We start from the raw sequence: 11,600 nt of genomic DNA on the forward strand, positions 1-11,600 counted from the left end.
AGGATTTTTTGATTCAGGGTCCGGGTGAGCGCCGCAAGTATTTTTCGGGGTCCCTATTGGCATAGTTCAAGAAACCAGGTAAGGGGAAAAATATATATTAAATCATAATTTTTATGAATTTAATGAAAAATAAATTGCATTATATATATTTGTAAATGTTTCGATATGGGTTTAAAATGCCAACCATTTAAATTATATTTTTTCGAGTTTAGGGCTGTTTATTCGATATGTATATGCGAAAATGAACCGATGAAAGTGGAAAAATATTACCAGGGTAATAATGTAAGGAATGAAAGGTATTTTTGGTATATAAACGTTAAATGTTTGTTGGCATATTTTACAGGCAATGTATGAATTTTATTGCTAAACTGTGTGGCATGAGATTTTGTGCAAATATATATTAAATGTATGAGATGCAAGTTAAGTAAGTAATGCATTATGAATAAACACATGATATGAACTATGCTGCTTGTGTGTGTTAATGCAACCATGTAAACAGCTAAAAAATGTTGGGTAAACAGCTAAAAAATGCTCTATAAAAAGTTGAAAGATACTGGGTAAAATAGCTTAAAGATGTTGAGTAAATATGTCATAGTTGAAAAATGTTGGGTAAAATAGCCGAAAGATGCTGGGTAAATGTATAACAGCTGAAAAATGTAAGGTAAAACAGCTAAAAGATGCTGGGTAAAACAATTGAAAGATGTTGGGTATGAAATGAAATGAAATGAAAAGGGAAATTAATGAAATGAAAATGAAATGTGAAATGTGAACAATGTAAAATGGGAAAAGTCACTTAAAGTGAAATGAAGTAAAATGTTAAAGTTATGAATATGAACATAGGTGAATGGTTGAACAATGACAGAAAGAATAATGTATTATGGTATTAGCAATATTTATGCTAGTAGAACATGTTACGTTTGGATGAGGCAAACTCTTCGTCCGTGGGCTTGTTGAGAAAGGTGAGTGCCCTGATTGTATCAGGTGTAGCAGTAGGCTGCATAAAGTACTAGGGAAGAGGAAAACTACTTGTATGGGCGGGTAGATTTCCATATTCTTGGGAGCCTTCGCTAGTAAACTTTTGTATGAACTGTGTGAGTACGAGATTAATCTAATACTTGAGTGCTTACTGAGTAAGGTGAGTACTTTGATATGCTTTAGTAGCGACCATTGGGTTGCCAAATGTATCAAAGCAGAGGGGTGCTAATTGTATGGGTGGGTAATCAACCCTATCCTTGAGTAATCTCGTGGGTTAAATCTCTGCATGTGATTGATTAGATTCAGAAAATGATTTGAGTGTTTATGATAATGTTTTGCAAATGTTACTAAAATGATATTTATAAACTCATGTTAGTCACACACTGTTTTAATATATTGTTTCTTCCCTTACTGAGATGTGTCTCACCTGAATACGAATATATCTTTTTCAGGATTTCCTCGAGAGCGAGCTTTGAGAGCTCGAAGTTTCTATAGCATTATTGGAAAATAGAAAAATAAAAGGGTATATTTCTATATTAATTTTGGGATGTATAATATTTATGTTTTATGTTTTAAGTCTTCTAGATATTATGAATGGTTGTGAAACATATTGGTATTGTGAATACTAAATATTTTTGGGAGATATGTGTATATATGGGAATATAGGTGGATGCATGATTTCTTATGGTGTGTAGATGGATGTAGAAAACTGTGGTATTATATTTGTTGAAAGATTGTAGTTATGTTTTCCACTGCGTATATTATGAATTATGGATTATCAGGTATAACGCGCTGAACCCAAGTTTAAGGGTTCGAGGCGTTACATTGTGGTATCAGAGTAATGTCCAGTCGGAAGTGTGATTAGATTCACATCGCCTGGACATGGAAATATTAGAATATTAGGTTAGAAATGATTTATACTAGAGTATAGGATTGAGTTGCGATAAAGATAAGAATGAGTAGATTAAGATATCAATAGGAATTCTGAGTCGTGTTTCATAAGCTTGGGGGCAGAGATCCCTTGATGATTTTCTATGTTTTTTCGAAGAAGAAGCTAGCTTCAAAAGATCGTGCTAAATCCATCGATGGTGATGTTTTCGAGCAGAAAAATTAGAATTTGGAATTTGAACTCGAAGGTTAGGTTGGTTGATTTGGAGAGAAAAATAATTTAAGTGATTTGATTAAATGATTTGCGAGCAACTTGGGTGTTTGATATTTAAATTAGAGTATTTGAAAATATCTAGAATTCTTGAAATGAGGAAATGATTGATTACCTAACGAAATTTTGAGGACGAAATTCTTTGAAGAAGGGAAGAATGTAACAACCCGAGAAAAAAATTTTAAAAAAATTAAAATTAAAAAAAAATTAATAAATTAAAATTATTAATAAGTTAATTAGTTAAACATTATTAAATTAATGTATTAAATAAACAAATAAAGGAAATAGAAAAAAATAATTAAATTAAATTAAAATTATTTATTAGTAATTAATTAATTAAACATTATTAACTTGAATTAATTAAGTTAAGTAAATGGTGGTTATATATATATATATATGAATATATAAGGATAAAGTATATATATATATATATATATATATATATATATAATATGATATGATATGATATTATTATAATATATATAAAGTAAGTAAAAAAAAAAGGGGAAAAAAAGATAAGGAAGCCAGTGGCTTCCTGCGAATGCAGAAGCTTCCTGCGCAGCTCTCTCTGTTCTCTCTCTCACTCTCCGTCATTTCCTTTCGTCTTCGTCTCTTTTTCTCTTAATTTCGTCAGCCAAACGAGCGCCAATCGAAAATGGAAAGTGTCGTAAGATTCTTAACTCCGCCACCGACATTTCTACTAGAACGGATTTGTCGTGGGAGTGGCGTAGGCACCACTCATGGAGAAAGATATATTTTCCCTAATCTCTCAATTTCTTATTAAATCTGCAGTCAAATCGACGATCAGGCACTACCATGGGGTCTTAGTTGTGATCGTCGTCATTTTGACATAAGTAAATTTCCAATTAGGATTTTCTAGGCACTACTACAAAGCGAGAGTGAGATTTGGAAAATTTGGCAAAGTGATTATATTTGTGGGTATAACTATTAATTTGAAAATTATGGTCCTAGGAAATATTTAAATAGTATTTTATTTAGGAATAACTTAATGGAATTAGGATTTTTGATTTAGGGTCCGGGTGAGCGCCGCAGGTATTTTTCGGGATCCTTGTTGGCGTAGTTCAAGAAACCAGGTAAGAGGAAGTATATATATTAAATCAGAATTTTTATGAATTTAATGAAAAATAAATTGTATTATATATACGTGTATATGTTTTGGTATAAGTTTAAAATACCAACCATTTAAATTATTTTTTTGAGTTTAGGACTATTTATTAGATATGTATATGCAAAAATGAACTGATGAAAGTGGAAAAATATTATCAGGGTAATTATATAAGGAATGAAAGTTATTTTCGGTATATAAACGTTAAATGTTAGTTGGCGTATTTTACAGGCAATGTATGAATTTTATTGCTAAACTGTGTGACATGAGATTCTGTGCAAATATATGTTAAATGTATGAGATGTAGGTTAAGTAAGTAATGCATTGTGAATAAAACATAATATGAACTATGTTACTTGTGTGTATTAATGCAACCATGTAAACAACTGAAAAATGTTGGGTAAATAGCTGAAAAATGTTGGGTAAAACAGTTGAAAGATGCTGGGTAAAATAGCTGAAAGATGCTGAGTAAATGTGTAACAGTTGAAAAATGTTAGGTAAAACAGCTGAAAGATGTTGGGTAATGTATGATAGCTGAAAAATGCTGGGTAAAACAGTTGAAAGATGTTAGGTATGAAATGAAATAAAATGAAAAGGGAAATGAATGAAATGGAAATGAAATGTGAAATGTGAACAATGTAAAATGGGAAGAGTCACTTAAAGTGAAATGAAGTGAAATGTTAAAGTTATGAACATGAACATAGGTGAATGGTTGAACAATGACAGAAAGAATAATGTATTGTGATATTAGCAGTATTTATGCTAGTAGAACATGTTATGTTTGGACGAGGCAAACTCTTCGCCAAAGGGCTTGTTGAGAAAGGAGAGTGCCTTGATTGTATCAGGTGTAGCAGTAGACTGCATAACGTGCTAAAGCAGAGGAAAACTACTTGTATGGGTGGGTAGATTTCCCTATTCTTGGGAGCCTTCGCCGGTAAACTTTTATATGAACTTTGTGAGTACGAGATTAATCTAATACTTGAGGACTTACTGATTAAGGTGAGTACTTTGATATTCTTTAGGAGCGACCCTTGGGTTGCCAAATGCATTAGAGTAGAGGGATACTACTTGTATGGGCTTGTAATTACCCCTATCATTGGGTAATCTCGTGGGTTAAATCTCTGCATGTGATTGATTAGGTTCAGAAAATGATTTCAATGTTTGTGATAATGTTTTGCAAATGTTACTAAAATGATATTTATAAACTCATGTTAGCCACACACTGTTTTAATATATTGTTTATTCCCATACTGAGATGTGTCTCACCCGAATATGAATTTATCTTTTTCAGGATTTCCTCGAGAGCGAGCTTTGAGAGCTCAAGGTTTTTATAGCATTATTGGGAAATAGAAAAATAAAAGGGTATATTTCTACGTTAATTTTGGGATGTATAATTATTTATGTTTTATGTTTTAAGTCTTCTAGATATTATGAATGGTTGTGAAACATATTGGTATTGTGAATACTAAATATTTTTGGGAGATATGTGTATATGTTGGAATATAGGTGGATGCATGATTTATTATGGTGTGTAGATGGATGTAGAAAACTGTGGTATTATATTTGTTGAAAGATTGTGGTTATGTTTTTCACTGCGTATATTATGAATTGTGGATTATTAGGTATAACGAGTAGAACCCGGGTTTTAAGGTTCAGGGCGTTACATTGTTTGTCATTGGATCCCACAGCTTGAACCCCTTCACACCTTTCTGATATCCCAAAAAGAAGTAGCGTCTAAACTTTGCATCAAGCTACGATTTCTCCTCACTAGACACATGAACATAGGCTAGAAAACCAAATACCTTCAATCCGTAGTAGTCTCCCGCATTTCTCGTCCATACCTCCTCTGTCACTTTTCCCTCTAGTGATGCTCTTGGCGATCAGTTTACCAAAAAACAAGCCATTCTAACTGCCTCTGCCTAGAAGTTCTTCGCTAGCCTTGCATTATGCCTGAGACAACAAGCTCTCTCAGCTAGAGTTCAATTCATCCTTTCAGCCACACCATTTTGCTGAGGTGTTTGGCGAACAGTGAAATGTCTCTTAATGCCCTGCTGCTCACAAAACTCCATGAACCTAGAATCAACGTACTCAGTCCCATTGTCTTATCTGAGGTATTTAATTCTTCTCCCGATTTGGTTTTCCACTTCAACTTTCCACAACTTAAACCTAACAAACGTATCTGACTTGTGTCAAATTAAGTATACCCTGACCTTCCGTGAGTAGTCGTCAATAAAACTTACAAAATACACATGTCCTCTATGTGACGCTACATTTACTAGCCCTAAAACATTAGAATGTATGTAATAAAAAAGACCTTTTGTATTTTTGATTAACTATTTTGAGCTACAACCTGCTTTACTTCCCAAGAACACAAAACTTATAGAAGTTCAACTTGCATGATTTCATACCCTTCAAGAGCTTCCTTTTTTGAAGTTCTTACATACCATGCTCACCCATATGCCCTAGATGCATGTGTCATAAGACGGTTTCATCAAATTCAGAATCTATGGTTGCAGCTCCACCTACAACTATAGTGCCCAACAATGCATAAATTTTTCCATCTAAATTTTGCCCTTTCATCACTATTAGATTGCCTTTGCACACCTTCATCACTTCACTTTCGAACTTGTAACTGAATCCATCATAGTCCAAAGTGCCTAATGAAATTAGACTCTTCCGTAGGTCCGAGATGTGTCTTACATCACATAAAGTTCTTACAGCACTATCAAACATTTTAATTCTTACATTTCCTATGCCAATAATTTTACATGAAACATCATTACCCATAAACTACATTTTCTGATTTTGAAGTGCCATCTTGCTTTTCAACATTCCTTTTCTTCCAATCTGGACACTCCGATTTTATATGCCCCTTTTTACCACACTTAAAAACACCAGATATCCCTTTTCTTCTTGGATAGAGATTGAGACATAGTTTGATTCGATCCATATTTTAATTTTTCTTTCCCATGTTCATGGTTACCCTTCATCACAAGCCTTTCTCCATGTGAGATTTCATCTCAGACTTTCTTTCTTTGATGAAACCCCAATAACATGCTTGTTAACTCTTCTAAATTCAGGGTCTCTTTACCTCAAGTAAGAGTTGTAACAAAGTGCTCATATGTGTGAGACACCGGTAGGGAATTCAGTAGCATCAACACCTTATCATCTTCATCGAATTTCACATCAACCCGCATTAAATCACTTATGATTTGATTAAATGCGTTGATGTGTTGGTTCAAATCCGAACCCTCCACCATCTTGAGCCAATAAAGCCTTTGCTTAAGAAAGAGTTTATTTGTAAGAGATTTAGACATGTACCGACTTTCAAGCTTTTGTAATACAGCCACAAAAGAATCCTGTTCCATGATGTGATACAACACGTCATCCGCCAGACACAATCTAATAGTAGCCACCGTCTTTGCCTCAAATTCCTTCCAATTTGCTTCCTCCATGCCTTCCAATTGAACACCATACAAGGTCTTCACCATCCCTTGTTGCACAAGAAAATCCTTTACCCTTTTTTACCATAAACCGAAGTTCTCAGTTCCATCAAACTTGACAACATCAAATTTCATAGACGAAGTACCCAAAGCCATTACAACAAGTGCTCTGATACCAATTTGTTGTATGAATTGTATTTTCACAGGGGAATATCAATGTAGCAATCAATGAAAACCAAACATAGAACACAACCATGCAATATATATGAAAGCAAAATTAACAACACAAGGAATTACGTGGTTCGGTAATGCCTACATCCACGGGCGCAATCGACAAAGTACTTTTACTATCTTGGTGTCAAAAGATACTTACAATGATATTCTTACAATGCAAATGCACCCAAAACAGTGTATTTATAAAGTTCTCGGAGAGTTTCCCTCCAAACCCCAACCATACTAATGTCCACATTTCAAAATTTGAAATCAGCGCTGGTGCCCAGAAAGAAATCGTTGATGGTTTGAGATACCAAGAGCAAACCGTATTTGCATGTTCAGTCAATCCATCGTCGGTTCCCTCAACAAATAAATATTGAAAGAAAACATTCTAAAAAACACCCAAACCATCGACGGTAAGAGCGAATCATGGACGGTTTCCCTCAACACACTGATCTAACTATATTTTTCTCCTTGTGTATGTCATCCACTCAAAGATATGAGCCACAAAACACAACAACATTTGATAAAATGAAAATTTAAACAAAAAACTCAGTTTATAGCCAAGTTCCACAACCAACTTATATAGCTTGTTCTTAATCTCAAAATGACTTAATATGCTTAATATTAATCTTAAAATAAATAACTACATGTGTATAACACTTGAACACAAATGAAATTAAATAAAAAACTTACGAGTCCATAGCCAAGTTCCATCATCAACTAATTTAGATTGTTTTTTTTTTAAAAGTTCATATTCTAGAAAAAAAATTATTCATGACCTCCCTCCTTGAATTGGTCTTATATTGTTAGGATCCATCTGCAATCGACAACCAAGACTAAATAAACATGCTACTAATGTTTCATCTAAATCATAAGCTTATATACAATAAATTGTGGGCAATAAGTGAAAATGATATGCCACAACTTCCATATGCACATACATGATAATGATGAATAGTGATTATGGGTTTTATAGTTTCATGATGTCAAAATAATGGATTATTAAAAGTTAGAATGGCGCAAAGGGATTTATAGTCTCATGCCGAAACAACATATAACTTTTTGCTTACTTTTAAGTGTCATGTGGTTCAAGAGCATATATCATTGAGTTGCAATGTAGCCCTTAAAAAGTTACTAGATATAACTAGAAAAAATAAGATATTTTGCTAACAAAATTACATTTATTATAACCTAAAAATAAAATTAAATCAAACATTGAACATAAATCTTCTTCAAATGTTGGAGTTACTAGGAAACATCATAAGTTTCAAGACTTTTTAAGGACAAAATGTTCATATTCAATGTATATAGCAATTGGGAGAAAAAAACACGTTTTAAATGACCCTTCCTCTAAACTATACATATCCAAACATACTCTTCTCTATACTATTGTAATGAGGGTGTAAGACCAATACAATGTTCAATTCCAATCTTCTAACTTAAAAAGTTACCAAATATAGCTAGCAAAAATAAGATATTATGCTCACAAAATTACATTTATCATAACCTAAAAATAAAATTAAATCAAACAGTGAACATAAATCTACTTCAAATGTTGGAGTTACTAGGAAACATCATAAGTTTCAAGACTTTTCAAGACAAAATGTTCATAAAATGAAATTGAAATGTTCATATTCAATATATATATATATAGCAATTGAGAGAAAAAAACATTTTTTATGACCCTTCCTCTAAACTATGCATATCCAAACATATTCTTCCCTACACTATTGTAATGAGAGTATAAGACCAATACAATGTTCAATTCCAATCTTCCAGCTTAAGAACCCAAACTTGACATATCGATGCTGCTCAACTGATGTCCATGTCAATATGCCTTTGAGGTCAATTTGGCACTAAATGTATAAGGAGGTGCTTTATATTAGCAAGGGCACAATATGTTTCCTCTTTGACATTCTTTTTTAGGTGGGAAATGTGCATTTCCTTTTTCAAATTTTAGTTTGCCTTTTTGCAATTCAACAAGCATGTTTTACAATTAATATGTTTTAGCATATGATGTGTTGGAACCTATTTTTGTCAAAGCTAACTCCAAACTAAGTTCCTTATTTTGAAGCGCCAGTTCAAGCTTATTTTAGTGCTTTTAAGGTACATTGGGTGAATTGGAGGGTGGGGCTAGATCTAGGCTCACTTATTTGGAAAATTAGTGAAAATTTTCAATTTCTAAGGGTACTTCAGGAAGTTTTAATTTTTACCTTAAAACCTAACCCTAGCTCTTATAGAAAGGCTAAAGGAGAAGGTTGCGGGTGAAGGGAATGACTTTATTTAGGGTGTGTTAGCCTTGACAGCTACACTATCTTGGTTTATATGTTTCGATGATATTAACATATTTGTTGTTCCTAGTATTTTTCATCCTTGCAAATCTTATCTAGTACAGGTACAAAGTGTTGGATACACGGAGGTACCAAATCAAAAGCAAAGATCAGACCGAGTAAACATCAAATAGGAAAGATCAGAAAGACGTTGACTCGAAAGCACCAAAACACATTCTGAAATTAATTGTAATAAGGGTTGTGTGAGTGAGTGCGTATTGTAACTCTTTCGGTATGTGTCTTGCATGATTTCTGAGTAAGATTTGAGCCATTGCATAAGCATACTTGGACACATGATCATATAGGATTGCACTAAATACATAAACACAAACTCACCTTTAATGGCTTTCAAAGTTAAACTTAAAGAGTTTGTTAAATGAATCCTAAACTCAAATATGTTTTCTAAAGAGACAAGTTTTCAAACATTTTAGTATTTGGAACATCTTCATACTTAGTCCCGGTATTATCAAAACGAGTCTTGTTTCTTAAAGGTTCAAAGAAAGTCAAGTATATTGATAAAAGGTCATACTAAGCATATAAGATATCAAAATGGGTTTTCAAACGTTTTTTATTAATCAAGATATCTTATATTCAAAATAAAACCCATTTGGATAAGTTTTAATCTTCATTAGACTTAATAAATTTCATATACTTTTGTCCAAGAATGTTTTGAGTCATTAAAACGCTTTTTGATAAGGAAAAACAAAGTAATCGTCACTACCGTAGTGCAGCCTTGAGTCTTAAACACCTTTTAGTATTTTGGGCATAACTTTTTATAGAAAAGTCCAAATGGGATGATCTTGGTGTCTCTGGAAAGTTAAGACAAAATTACACAATGTTTATGTTGATTACCTTTTCTAATTCAGGGATCTTATTAACGAACACAGGGGATTCATTGAAGATGTGCAGTATATGATTAGTCGACAAGTGTAAGGGCCTCGACGAGTCCAAAGGGCAGAATGATGCTGACGGGCGGAAAACGGCTAGTTTACCAAATAAAATATCTACCCCCCCCCAACGGCTAGTTAACGGCTCCTAAGGCTCTTGGGCTATAAATATAAGCTATTAGACTTGTATTAACATGGTTTTGACGGTCTTTGATCATTGTTAGTAAAAAACATCATTTTATACAAAACCTAGTATATTGCATATTAGTTCTTCATTACATGTGCTCATTCTCTCTTGCTCACTTATTGTGTTTGATTCAATTCTTGAGAGAATAGTGTGAGGTTTGAGTTGTAAATCATATTTTCTCATTGTAAGGAGCATTCTTTGTAATCTTCCATCTTCTTGTGAAAGGTTCATTGTGAACCAAGTTGCAAGGTTCTTTGTGAACCGAATTGGTAAAGGCTCTTTGTGAGCTGTAGGGATTTGTTTCTAAGTTTGTAAGGCTTGCTCTTCTATAGAAGTCGCAATTATAGTGGATTGTGGAATCCATGGCTTGGTGCTAAGGCGTGGACGTAGGCTTGGTGCTGAACCACGTAAAAATACCGGTGTTGTTCTTTCTCTCCCTTACACTCTTTATTTTATATCTTGTGCATAATTTATATTGATATTATAATATAATTTCTTGTATCTTTCCAAGAGTTTTTATTTTATAGAAAAATACATACTCTGCAAAAAAAGTCTATTCACACCCCCCCCCTCTAAACTATATACTCCGAGCTGGGACTCCCAACAGTGTGCACAAATTGGAGGCTAGATTGGTTTTGAGAAGATAGCAAGGAGGAGGTTATATTAATATACAATGTGATGACCATACCCTTTAGACCAAGGTAAATTTAAACTACTTTGATAAATTAGCATGACTTGTTTTATTTCTCAATAAATAATACTAGCTATGCTATTCATTTATTTGTGTTGTGCTAACTGATATTGGAAATTCCATTTGACTAGTAGTGGTAGGAGGGACTTAGATGAAATAAAATTATAAGGGTCAAGCTAAAATATAAATAGTATAAGAGTTGGGGCAGAGAGAAAAAAAAAAACCAACAGCAAACACCTAGTGCAGCTGTCAGCACTGCAGGACCCTTGTTGCCATTAGCTGCCAAGAGTTGTCTTGCACTACAAAAAAAGGTATTTGTAGTGACGAAATTATTAGTGACGGAGCAAAATTCGTCACTAATAATGGGCCATTAGTCACGAAAATTAAATTTGTCACTAATAGTCAACGTATTAGCGATGAATTTATTAATCGCCACTAGTGGCCCATTATTAGTAACAAAAATGAAATCGTCACTAATACTTTCGTCATTAATACTAGATTTCTAACTAAAACTATTGTGAAAAAATATTAACAGCACTTTTTTGGGTATTAGTGATGGTTTTTGAAACCATCACAAAAACCCTTC

Source organism: Malania oleifera, chromosome 4 (assembly GCF_029873635.1).
Source record: "Malania oleifera isolate guangnan ecotype guangnan chromosome 4, ASM2987363v1, whole genome shotgun sequence".
Lineage (NCBI taxonomy): Eukaryota > Viridiplantae > Streptophyta > Magnoliopsida > Santalales > Ximeniaceae > Malania > Malania oleifera.